The sequence below is a fragment of the Lichenostomus cassidix genome, chromosome 5 (genome assembly GCF_008360975.1).
Source record: "Lichenostomus cassidix isolate B80296 chromosome 5, HeHo_3.0, whole genome shotgun sequence".
Classification (NCBI taxonomy): domain Eukaryota; kingdom Metazoa; phylum Chordata; class Aves; order Passeriformes; family Meliphagidae; genus Lichenostomus; species Lichenostomus cassidix.
In genome coordinates, this window is record NC_139486.1 from 8,914,029 (window position 1) to 8,927,447 (window position 13,419).

At 38.2% G+C, this 13,419-nt stretch overlaps 1 long non-coding RNA gene across 1 annotated transcript; it reads left to right on the forward strand.

The window, feature by feature from the left end:
* The first annotated feature begins 855 nt into the window (after positions 1–855).
* On the forward strand, positions 856–7,951 carry LOC146435900 (uncharacterized). The gene is made up of 3 exons (XR_014852860.1): positions 856–914; positions 3,926–4,045; positions 5,105–7,951. It is a non-coding gene; the product is annotated as an uncharacterized LOC146435900 (long non-coding RNA).
* The last annotated feature ends 5,468 nt before the right edge of the window (positions 7,952–13,419 follow it).

A 13,419-nucleotide genomic window follows, 5' to 3' on the forward strand; every position in this document is an offset into this window, starting at 1 on the left:
GTGCTTGTAAACTTCTGTAAAAGTTTTGTCTCAATAGCCAGAGTTTCTGAACATTTCCCACTCTAAAAATATCATACATGAAAACAGGAACATTGTTTCTCCAAGAGGCCACCATGGAAAAATGGTTCAAAGTCTCCCAGCTCTGTTTCTCTGCAAAGGTGTCTTGGTCAGACTACATTAATTTAACTGCTAATGAGGGTAGCAGCATGTGCCAAAGAGGAGAAGAAATGGAGAAAATAAATGGAAAACATTTGAAGAAGGAACTTGTCAAAGAGTGTAAATTTTTTAGAGTGCCTCCTTCTAATTATTCTACAGAAAGCAATCAGGTTTGGACTCATCTTTTGTACTCAACCTATATTAAGTCTTTCATTTTCCTCACTGACTTAAAGTAATGTTCTTTATTCTTCCCACTTCAAATGAAATGTCCACATCATTTGTTAATGCGGGTTGTTGGTTGTCAAAGCTTGTAAGGGTCCTTCAGTTTTGGGCAACTCACTCACAGAGCCTTAGGCTTCAATCCATGAGATGTAATAAGGCAAACTGTAATATTCAAGCCATGAACAGACTCATCTATGGAAAAAAGGTTTCACTTTCTAATGCTTATATAGCTCAGGGTAAATTCAACTAAAATCCCGTCTGACATAGCATGAAAGTAATTCTTATTCATTGGAAGTTAGATGGTAGCAGGGAAAAAAAACCACTTTATTTTATATAAATATAAGAATTTCCTCTAAAGTGGTTTTCATTTTTGTCCTGGGGGAAAGGAGGGAAAGGAGTTATAGAGGAATCTTATTCTGTGTTTTTTTCTTTGTGTGCTCATGTTCCTATTTTTTTCCCTGTAATTTAGCGAGGAGAAAAAATGTTCCATAACACTTTAACCAACTTCACCAGCCAGATCTCAAAGGATAAAGAAGGTATTCATAGTTTCCTGTTCCTGCTTCTACTTTGATGCAAATCAAAGGAAAGAGATTCCAAGAATGCTGAATATCCCATACATGCTGACAAACAATTCAGCTCTAAAAGCATTTCTATGTTACTGTTTTTGTACAGGTTTTTTTACTCCTTTGTCAAAGAAAGACAAAGTTTGTTCTTATCATCCATGCTCATGTGTAAAGCCATCTCCAAGTTCTCCTACTTAAGTTGAAACAAAACTTCCCATGGTATTATTATTATTATTATTATTATTATTATTATTATTGCAACAATTATTATAGTTATTGTATTATTATTGTTATTATTGGTTTTATTATTATTGCCATTATTATATTGTTGTTGTTATTATTATTATATGTCCCAAGCCATCATGAAGATTTGTCTGATTGTTCAACAAAAAAAGGAAATTCTCTGAGAACCAATTCTTCCCAAATATCTCAGCAGAGTGGTACCAACCCCATATTGCATTCAACATAGACAAAAGACTTATAATCCCTTATATTGTAGCATATATACTAAGATGTAAGTTTATAAAATGAGAAAAAATGTCTAAGCTCAGTAAAAGTTCTCAGAGTTTCAGACTATCTATGAAAAAAAAGCCAGTTTTAAATACTGTTGAACTCGGGGAAGAATGAGGCTTTAAGGAGCTAGTTCCAAACTGTACTGACAGAACCAGTTTTAAAGCATTCAGCAAGTGGCAAAACTAGTTGAAAGACACATTAGCAATTATATTTCCAGAAAAATTGCCATTTGTTAGAAATGAACCAGTTTTGTTCACACTTACTTGACTCTGAACTGAAATTCTCTGGAAAGAGAATCCTGTCAAAACTAGGATAGCCCAGTCAGTCAAGGACTAAAAAAGCAATCTGTGTAGCATATCCCTGCTTTAGCAGTGTGACTGTGCTAGGAGCAGTGAGCTGAGCTCTGCTGGAACCACTCCACTTTGTTTTGCATCTTAATATTCAGAGTCCAGAGCCAGCAGCCTCCTCTGCTGCCTTCTTGTGACAGCGTTAGCCTGGGCCAGCAGAGATGAACATTTGACTTCCCTCCAAACTCAGAAGAGCAGAGATCCTGCTGCTTCAGCACTGTTTGAAAGGCTGTTACCCCCATCTGAAGACATGACACAAAGTCAGGTTTTGATTTAGAAAATATTTTTTTGCACACAACAGCATCTCCTGGCCAGCAAACTGAGCTCTCAGTCAAGAAGTACCCAGAGAAACATGGCTGTGTGCTCAGAGCAAGTTCCTCAGTAGTTAGGCACACATGAATCTGTGAAAGACTGTGAATATTCCCCAAAACCGAGTGCTACAGCAGTGAGAGAATGGGCTACACCCTGCTGAGTCCATTCACATGAATAATCCCAGGGCTTTCCATCAGACTGTTTGTGTCAATAAGGCAAACAAGTCCTGGCGTGTCCCAAACATTGTTCCTTGCAGATTGCAACACAGCAAATGTAATTATGTAAGTGAGAGAAAGGCAGTAGGAGCAATTCCTAAAGGCAGGACATCATTAAGATTTCATAACAAGCGCATTTTCCCAAGGGATCCAGAGGAAACGAGAGCCATGGATTTCCTGAGGCCAGACTCTATGTTTGGCTTCATACCTCCAAGTGCATTTTTAATTGCAGTATTCACTTGAAAGACATAAAGTTCCTCAGGAAGTGAACAGGATTTGAAACAGGTTCTAAAATAATGTCCAGTCCCTCATCTAAGGCAACATGGAACATGCTTTGGTAAAGAGAAATCCCAGAGTGGGATTACATGATAATTTGGCTTTGGAAAATTACCATGTGCCATATTCTCTGGATAATAAATGTCTGTGTTTCAAGAGGAGGTAGTTGCTGTGTGTTTTCATGATCAGGGTATTGTCAGTGAGAAGAACCAAGTTCATAGGACAACCTGAAACAAGTCAAGAAGCATTAAAAAAAATGAAAGATGGCTGAGGAACTTTATATATCCAGCAGAAATGGGAAGAGGTACTGGCTGGACTTGGATTCAGATTCTTTATAAAATCAAGAATTAGCAAAATTCTTTTCATTAACCTTGCAGCAAACTCTTTATTACAGGCTGGAAATGGTGCTCAAAGGTAGATAGTCACATCTTTGAGTGAGGAAAGTCAACACATACACTCAGTCCAGATTTCCCTGGGTTTTTTAGTCTAGTAAAACCTGAATTATGCATTAAGAAAAAATCACATGAGAACTGGCTTTAATTAAAAGGGAGTGCTTCAGAAATTACTCCTTGAAGTAGGAAATTTCCTGCTGGAAAAAATAAAAAATAAACTTGGGAAAATTGCCCCATTATGTGTCTGTGTTAGGGTAACTAATATCATTCGCACATGAGAACATTAACACCATCACAGTGGCACCTGAGCTGCTTTGCAATAGGGAAAATCAGTCTTGCAGTTGTGTATGAAACTGTGCTAATTAGTTTTATAACACACACCCCCCATACCATAAATATATGGGGACAAATAAGAAAGTCCTAGGATCTACAGCCAAATTCTTATCTGATAAAAAGGGACAATCTCTATTTCATTTATTGTGGGAGAACCCCTGTTGTGTGGATTTTAGCAAGCTCTGTTAGGTTGCAGCACCATTTTTGAATTGTTCCACTTCAAAATTTAATCAAATCCACTCCTTTGTGACGATAATACACTGCTTCATAATAATGAAGCTTAATGAACAGAATTAAAAGTTGATTAATTGTAAGCACAGTTAAACACAGAAATGCTCTGCTTCCTTGCCATAAAATCTGTCTACTGTTAAAAACTCATCACTTGCTCTCCTCTCTGTCTCTGGATTTTTAAACAGCTTTTATGGGCTATTCAGTTCCTGCCTGCAATTCAAATCCACCATTTTTTTGTCCTCCTTGGCCCTTCATCCTCCTGTCCCTCCACTGTCCTTTAGCTGGAGGCAAAAAGGCAGATTGAGTTTAGAAAATCTGCGATACTCATCTGACATTGCTGAAACCTTCTTCATGTGTTTTAACAGAGCTGGCAGTGTAACAGCACAGGAAGGTATTGTCCCAAATCAGCAGAGATCCAGGCAGAGACACTCCCTTCACCTGCTCATCAGCTGATCTTGTGAGAATGTGCTGCTGCCCTACAGCTGGTGAGATCTCAGCTCAATCCTCAGCACTTTTCCAAACCCTAAACACCAGGAAAGTAAAAGAAGGTGTTTCACATCAGAGGGAGCAAGGAGACAAATAGCTGAGGGAGGTAAAATATTGAAAAGAGAGGATTGAGATTGACTTTGCCGGGGGAAATAATGCTGAAAAAACTAAGTTGGGAGTTTTATGCAGCATTATGTGCATATTTTTTCATCTGATTTTGTCTTCATTCAGAGACCTTACCTGGATCATGTTTCTCTCTTAGTCTTATGAATGCCAATGCAGCCAAGGTTTCCACAGAAATGTATCAAGCAGACTCGCCCTTCAAAAATGCTGCTGGATGACATCCCAATGTCCTTACAGGAAGAAGAGCTAAAGAAAAACATTGAATCCTCTTAAACCCTTTGAAAATCCTTATCTGGGATATACTACTTCTTGAATACTAACTGAATTTGGATAATTTTAAATTATATTTTTAGGCTCCAAAGTCACTTGGCCCATAAGGAAAGGGACTACTTTTCCATTATACACAGAAATCCGTAACTATATGTTCTACTAGCTTTTTTCTAGGAAGGAAACATAATTTTAAAAATAATTTCAATCTTGAGATATCTAAAGGAAAAGTATTAATTCTAAGGAAACTACTTTAATTTTCTACTTATCAGATCTTTACACATATACCAAGATTCAAAAAGACCCAAAAACTTAATGAGAACTTTGAAATATTTTAGAAGTTTAAAACTGTGTATGAAAAATACAGATTTCTGAGATAATATGCATTGCATGTATGCATTTGCCAAAGCTCCAGGAAACAGGCAGATGATACAAAGTCTTATCAAAAATATAAACGCAGTGTGTCAAGTGAAAAATAATAGTGATTAGCTTAACAGCATCTTGGGTATGTATTTTTTATAGTACATGATGTATTAGGAGTGTGGTTTACTCAGGTTACAGAATTAAAACAGTAGGAGGTCTAATCTGAATTAATGTACAGGTTCACTGGGAAATATTGATAAATTTAAGTATGATTCCTTGTAATATGCTGTTTTATACATCTACAGTTTGGTCGATGGGGAAAATGAGCAGCGTAGACTAAAATTACACAGTATTCTTGAAAGACATTTAAAAGAAGTTTAGAAGGAAGCACAACACGCGAATTGCTTCCATGAATTCAGAGCCCAGCTCATGTGGCGTGTGAAATTGCTGTGATTTTCCTTACTATGCACTGTATCTTTGAAAGTCTAAGAGGTGCCTGCCGCTTTTCAAGACAGATTTGATGATATGTGCTGTGCCATCTACCGCATATTTCCCTTTGCTGCTGTTTTGTTGCTTTTATTACCAAAAAACCACATCTCCCAGCAAGGACAAGACCACAGCAGTGGAAAAACCAAGTTTATCCAGCAAGTATTGTGCAGCTGCCATGTCAGGGCTCCTGTATGGATTTTTGGCAACCTGAATCCCTCTGGGATGAAACAAACATACGAATACTCTGAAAATTGTTGCACTGCTCAGCAACCTTCAACCACCACCAGGAGCCCAACCAGTGTAGGGGATCCTGGCCAAGCCACTGGTATCTCTTTCCAGATTCACAGAATCAGTTAGGTTGCCAAAGACCTGTAAGATCATTGAGTCCAACCTTTGACCTTTCACTAAGTGAAGCAATGGTTTCCTGAAATCTCTGTCCAAGCCTCCCCTTTCCCTTCCCTCTCTAATCTCTGTAACACACATTTTGCACCCATAAGCCTTCAGAGGAGTTAACTATGCAGCTCTAAAGGTTGGTTACCTGGAATGTTGGTTACTTTGCACAAGACAGTGATGAAACTTTCTTTTTATCCCAGCGACCCCATTCCTTTCACAGATCAAATACAGGGTAATAGTGCACACCCACTCCTTGGTACTGAATCCCAAAAGGGCTTAAAAACCAGACTTCTAAAGTGACATGGCAACAGAAGTAGTCATTACCCTGTAAGAAGCTTTTAATCTTTCTGTAACAAAAGAACATAAAGATAGCCATGGGCTCTCATTGGCCCCAGAGTGCCAGGTGACTACACCAAGTCATAGGCAATCTTCAGCTATAGAGAAATACTGCAAATTTGCTCCAGCAAAATGTCCTGCTCAACATTAGAGAGCCTGGCTGAGTGTTTCCTGGTATCTTCTTGTGCTTGTGAGTGCCACTGCTATTTGGTGAGAAAAATGAGAGCCTGATAAGTGCCCAGGTAAAATGAGAAGCACCTTACTGTTCTCTAAAAACCTCCTGATTGCATATCACTCCCTTTAAATTATGCTCAGAAGGAGGCATTGAGAATCTCAGCTGGGAATGCAAAAGGATAAATGGACTTATCATCAGCTAAATGCACAAACTACCAGGGTGAGCAGCATTCATTTCAGAGCTACGAGGACCACCACTGACCAGATGTGAGCATATGGTCTCACATTGCATCATTTACAGTAAAGCATTGCAAAATTGGGGATTTTTAAGAAAAACCACCACTCATGCAAATGTAAGTGCTGTATGTAAAACTGATGGTGGTGTTGACATAGAGAAGTAAGAATAACTTTATTTATAACCTTGGAGATGAAGAATTAATAATACACAAGAGAAACTGAGAAGGGCTGTCAGTACTGAAGGGCTAAAATCAGGAGGACATGGTCAGTATGGACTTGGCAGAGCTTTGAAAATATATTGTTAGAGCCTAGAATCAGAGGTTAAAGCTGAGAGGATGACCATCTGAGGACAAAACAGAATAAGGTAGGATATGGCCATACAAATAATCAGATGATTTTCATCAATTGTCTGTAGAGACAAAAGAGCAAATCCCTGTCAACATGGAAAAATTTCTTAGCAAAAATGAGCTAGGGCAAAAAATGAAACCAAGATTGTTAATGAGAAGTGTTGGTAACGACTGAAGGGAAGGATGAGAAAAGTAAGTACTTAATTCCCACAGAAGGTCTTGAAGGTAGGAAGAAATGTCTTCCTTAATTTTCAGAATTTGCAACAGGACATAAGTGTTTTAATAGTCAAGGGTAGAATAATGCTCTCCATGATGCCATTGTTTAGGATATGGTGGAGCAAGTGCTTCTGCATACTCACTTAATCTCTTTCTATGCATTATGTTCCTGCACTAACAGCCCAGCTGTATTGGGTGCTCATTGTCATTTTCTAGTAGTGAACTAATGGCACTGCTATAAAACAGCAAGCAGCTGGTGGCACAGCACAAGTAAGTATTATTCAACATGAATTATGAATGGCATGGACGTACTAAAAAAACTTTACAAAATGCATGTCATAATATGTCCCAACTCCTCTCCCATCCCCAGCTGCCAACTCATCTCTGAATGCTGCCTGAGCAAGGGAAGGGCCAGCACAGAGCTCTGGCTTGGTTTGGATGCCTCACCACAGGGTGTTACCATCACACAGACTTGTGTGAGTACCTGCTTGGGAACAGGTAGAATTGTTAGGAGAGATCTGGACCTAACACTGTGGAGTCCCTGGACTATTCTGCAGTAAAAAGTAGAAAGACCCATTCAGAGTTGCCCTACACAAACTGCCCCACCAGGCAAACACTGGCAGAATTTGAAGCAGTCAAAAGAAGAAGGCTTAGAGAAGCATGAAAAGACAAATCTGAATCCACCAGCAGCATGGAACAGGCATGGGACATGACAGGCAGGTTACAGTACATCACAATCCATCTCTGAGACTGTAGCTTCAGCAGAGGCTTGGTTTCTATGCTGGGATTCACTGGAATGCACAAAGATCAATGTTCAGCTGTAAAAATGGTGATGTGAGGAAGGCAAGAGGACTGACTGGTTTTGTGCTGATTACTGCTATAGGGAGGAGACAAGAAATCATTGTCTTGGTAAATTGTTGAAATAAGGATGGATTTAATGTCTGTGTCTACCAATGATATTTGGGGGAAGCTAAATATTCAGAACAGCATCCGTAAGGCCAGTGCACTTGGTGATTTCTTGGAAAGATCCTAGATTTTTATTTTATAAAGAAATAAATAAAGGAATTGAGATCTCAAGGAATGTATGGTTTGTTCCTGGATAATGGGCTTTTCAAGGTTCATAGAGTTGTTTGTTTCTTTTTTGAAATGAAATTCTGCTTTAGAAAGATGGTGAGGATTCAGTGGAAAAGCACTGTATTGATACAGTCAGGACAGCCTCAGTAAAGTCTTTGTGAAATGGAGCCTTTAAGTTACATACTGAGGCCTTCAGCCTGCAAAGGCTTCATGGAGCTACTGGGTTTATGAATTGCAGTTAGTCCCACTGATGTCAATGAACTTGCCTTTATGGATAAAGTTATATTCCATGGATCTCAACAGACCACAGCCTGCAAATACTGTATCACAATATCTTTTATCTATACAAATGTTAAAAGCATTCCCTGTTCACGTATTTAGCTAGCCAACTCCAATGAGCACATACTTTATTCAACCACAGTTTGATGTGAATGAAGTCTTTTACTCACACACATCTTCCAGACAAAAACCCTTATCTATAACTGAAGCTGGGAAAAAGACTGTTATTTTATTTGGTAGCCCACAACTGATTTCCTAGAAGTGAGGGTGAGTTATTTTTGGTTGACAAGGTATAAAATTAGCTCCTGTGATGATTCTCTCCAACCAAGATCCCGCATGGAGCCGTAGAAGAGCAGTGCTACCTTCATCTGTAGATGCAGGATCTTTCTGAATGCAGAACGAAGTATGGGTGCCCTCCATTCCACAAGAGATATCACTGCAAGCTCAGAAACCTTCATAAAACAAAGCAGAGCTTGATTACCATGTGGATAGCATGAGGTTCCCACTAATTCTAGCATAGTTTTTGTCATTGTTATTGGACCACTGAGGTACCCAGAACTCAGGGAATCTCAATACCCACACAGCCTCATTGAATATTAATGCCAGAACCCTTACAATAGTGGCTAATAATGCAGCTTTTCGCTGCCATGTGAATTACACATCAATATTAATGAAGCCTTTGTTAACATTCCGTGTTCTTTCCTTCCTGTGTCTCTGCCAGGATTTTGGACTGGTTTATGCCAACAATGCAGACTTACATGTCAATCCTGAGCAAGTCCCAGACATTTCAGAAAGGGCTTGTTTTTGCAAATGTGCATTTAAATTAAGAAGTATGCCACATCAAGGTTGCTTTAAATTGATGGCTGTTCAGCTCTTCTCCCCTGCACAGGACAGATGTCACTTTATATGTTTGCATATCCTAAAAGTGACACACAGAGGGCTGTCTTTTATTTCAAAATGTTATTACAGCAGCCTTTGTATAAAGACTAACACAATCATTCGCAGTTAGACATGGTTCTCATTCTTCCCAGCATCAGATGTATCAAGAAAAAGCAATAGTTCTGTGATTGGAAAGAGAGATGAGTAGTTTCTGGTTCTGTAAAACCCTTGGTACAGTTCTTACTGAGTTCTGCTATTCTGAACAGGAAACAGCTCCAGTGCTTTGAACCTTCATATGAAATTTAAATGTAATTGCCAGAAGCATTACCTTATTAATAAGAGTAGAAAAGCATCATTACTAATTATCGTAAGCTTAATTTGCATTTTCTAAACATTTACATTATCTTAATCTAACTATGTAACAGCTGCTTGCATGATTTCTAACTCAGTATTCTTTTCCAAAATGAACACCCAACACCAGTAAATAATAAGTGTTGCTGTGGACTTCTGTCAAACGTAGTGTCTCACAGCAAAAGGAGTTCCATCAGCCACAGAAGCAACACATTTTTTAATGAATACCAAACCACTTAATTTCAGCACAGCTGATCAACCGTGTTGAATGCTCTATCAGGTGATCTCGTTTCAGTGGTAGATCCTCCAAGATATCTGCAACAAATTACCTCTTTGAAAAAAAGGATTCAATTGGTTTGCACTAATCTAATTTAGAGGAGGCCAGAATAAAATCATACTTGGACTTAATCTCATCTGAATACAAACAGGACAAAAATGCTGTTGATAAGTAGCTGATGTAATGCTCTAACACACCATGGGGCTGATGTACTGATCCCACCCCCTTTGAGGAGAGCACTCAGCAATTCCCAATGCTGTCTCTCGGATTAAGACTTGAAATTGCATGTTTAGCATAGAATATATGGAACTTAATATCACAAGATTAAAAAAGGTGGGGGGGTGGTGGGAAGAAAAGAAAAAGCAGACTATTCTTTACAACAGGTGTCATTAAATGGAAATTACCAACTCCTAGATAGATCCAGTATGGTCAGCACAGGACCCTGGAAAGAAAGAAAATCAATATTTTACTTCTCACAATAGAAATGCAAGGCACCCAACACAGATCCAAACCTGATCAAATCATGGGGTATGTCTACTCAGAAAAGGAAATTAATTTTTTCTAAGCTTAAGGTGACAGTTGAGATTGCTGCTAGCAAAAGCAAGTTAAACCATTAGTGTTGCTTTTTCTTCTGTCAAAACAAGCTCTCCAGATTTTGGTGATGTCAAGAGAAACTGTGATTTTGAACTGTGGCATCAGGTCCACTGCAGCAAAGAATGGAACCCATTTTACAGGACAGGATACTCTTAAAAGCCTGTATCTAGAACAACTGGTCTTCAAGGCATCACCTTTCATTTATAGATACATCTATTTGCTGATTTACTGTTAGATTTAAGGTAATTCAGCCATCTTACTATGTCCATTAAATGGTGATGACAATCCATGCCCCATAGGAAGCTTAAGGTTGAATTCACTAATATTTGCAAAGCACTCTGAAGTGCTGCAATTCAAATTGCAATATGAATGTAAACTCTCCCTGTGCCATGCCTATTATCTTTAAATTCATCAGCTTTACCTGGAAATATATTTTTTTCTAAGGGGAAATACAAGAATTCCTTCCTATTCAATACCACAGAAATAACTACATGAATATGTAGGGAGTACTTTTAAATTAAAATAATTGCAAATTAAACTTGCAATATATTCTGACCATCTTGGACAGAAAACAAAAATAAATGGATGAAAAGAAAATTAGGTACAGAGGTGTACAGTTGAGTCAAATTAAGGAAGTAGAAAGTAGATCTGTGGATTATAAAGTCTAACCTGCCAAAACTGCTTTGTTGGCAATTGACTTTCTGGTTATTCATAGTTCTGTTACCTTCACAAAATATGCCAAAAACACAAAATCAGGTAGATTGTTAATATTTACAAGTCTGGAGATCGCATGTGTGAAACCATCAGCCACTAAAATCCTCTTCAGTCTCTGAACATCCTTATTTCTTCACACCTTTGCAAATAAATGTCTCAGCTGTCATAAGGGCATTTCCATGTTTGGATTACTTTGTCCCTAAATGAATGTGAAGTTTCCTGGATGATTTGAAATTTTCTGCCACGTTTCACATGAAATCCCTGGAATGAAGAAAAACTGAAGGTTGTTTCCTCGGGACACAGAAAGAATGGAAACAAAAACCTTCATCTCTGTAGTTCAGAAAGGAAAACCCATAACATTTGTCATTTACTGTGGGTGCAATTTAGTGAGTTACCCTCAGTGTGAAGAGAACATGGTTTCTTATAACAGGCACTGTTTTGGCATTAACAGCTGTCCAAACCCTCTTCCAGCTATAAGCTCTTTATAAATGTTCATCTTCTGGGAGTGCTCAGATCTGAAACCTGTATTTTACCTTCAATTTGATTCCAGTAGCTGTCTGGAAGTATAAACCCAGCAGGCTGACTTGCTACTTTATTCTGATTTCACATATTTAAAATATGCCACTGGAGGAAAAAGGATTCATGGATTGTTATTTACTCTATTTTCATTTTCTATTTTCATGGCCTCAAACAGAAAGCAGAATTTCCTGATAAACAAACCCCAACATGGGCTAAAACAATTCCCACTTATTATTCACAGAGGAGGTAAAACAGGATTTCAAAGGCTCAAAGATGCCCTCAATTTGCATCCTGTTTCATTTGTCACTAAATCTGTTTGCTGTTGGGAAGGCGTTTGCCATTCTGTTCTATTAGTCATTCAGTTAAAGCAAGACTTGTAATTAACACTTGTGATAATTAGGCATTGGTTTGGTTTGGTTTGGAATCAACCTCTGTGTTTTAATTAAATCTCAGGAACTGACAAAAATGGATATAGGTTTTTGTTTAGCCAAACGATTAAGTGGCATTTTTATCTCATCTTTTTCCGTAGAAGCCATGCTGTTTTCTACCCTGAGCGAGTAGGAATGTTTCATTGTGGACTTAAATGAACAGTTTACAAATAATTACTTTTTCTGTTTTTAATGTTAATGGAAAATGCTTTCTAAAAACAAATCACTGCCCTCACACAGAATGCTTCTCTCAACGGACATATTATCTTTATGACAACACCAGGTCAGCCAAAAGTACCATATATTACAGATGATTTATTCTTTATTGGGAAATGGGGAAAAAATATTCTCACACTGAGCTTAACCCATCCCAGTAAACCTGTTACACAAACAGTTTGTCCACCAGCAAACAGACAAGCCAACCTGCCATGACAGATTCCAATTATAAGAAAAATATATCTTAAACAAATGAAACCCTTGTGTACCCAACGGCGCAATACAATAATTGCAAAGACGATTGGACCATCTGTGCATCAAATTTATGGCTTTATCACGTACAGTCAGACCTTTCTAAAGTAGATTTTCAGAGGAGCAGAACTTGAAAGGAAAGAACTGAGTGTGTGCTGCTTTAAGGAATTTGAATTTGTCAACACTGTTTTGCTGATCAGTAGGCGAAAGTTACAGGTAAAAACTAAGATGGAATTAAGAAGTGCTGAAGACACGTGATACAGAGTAATGTCATTTCCTGTGGATGCATCTTTCCCAAGTAGCACCTAGCTTGAAAATCTGTGTTTTAAAAGAGCCAGTGCCCCAGAGAAGAAAGCCAGAGCAGCAGAGCCAGTCAAGATTTTGCAGCAAGTTCACAAACTCAGATCCATTACAGAACCTTTTAAGTGACTCAGTGGTGGAGATATGAAACCCACATGGAAATCTGAGGAAAAGATGTTCATCATTCAGAGAGACTATTCTGCAATGTCAGGAAGGAGTCCATTTACTTTCCTCACCTCTACCCCCAAAAAGTGAGATTAAATGGTATTATTTCACACACATTCAACTGTTCCTTGTCAAGTAATTTTAACTCAGAAGTTATAAATATGCCAACAGATTAAAGAACACACAGGGGACAGCAGAACAATGACACAACAAGCTATTCTGAGCACAGAGAAATTAATAAAGACCATTAAAATTCACTGGAAAAAGATAAAGCTAGCAAAGAGATGTCTTAGCATCCACTGCAAATAGTTTACAGATAAATAAGAGTATAACTATTACAGGGAAAGACGTTTTTAAAATCTTCAGCTGGCTAGGTTTGA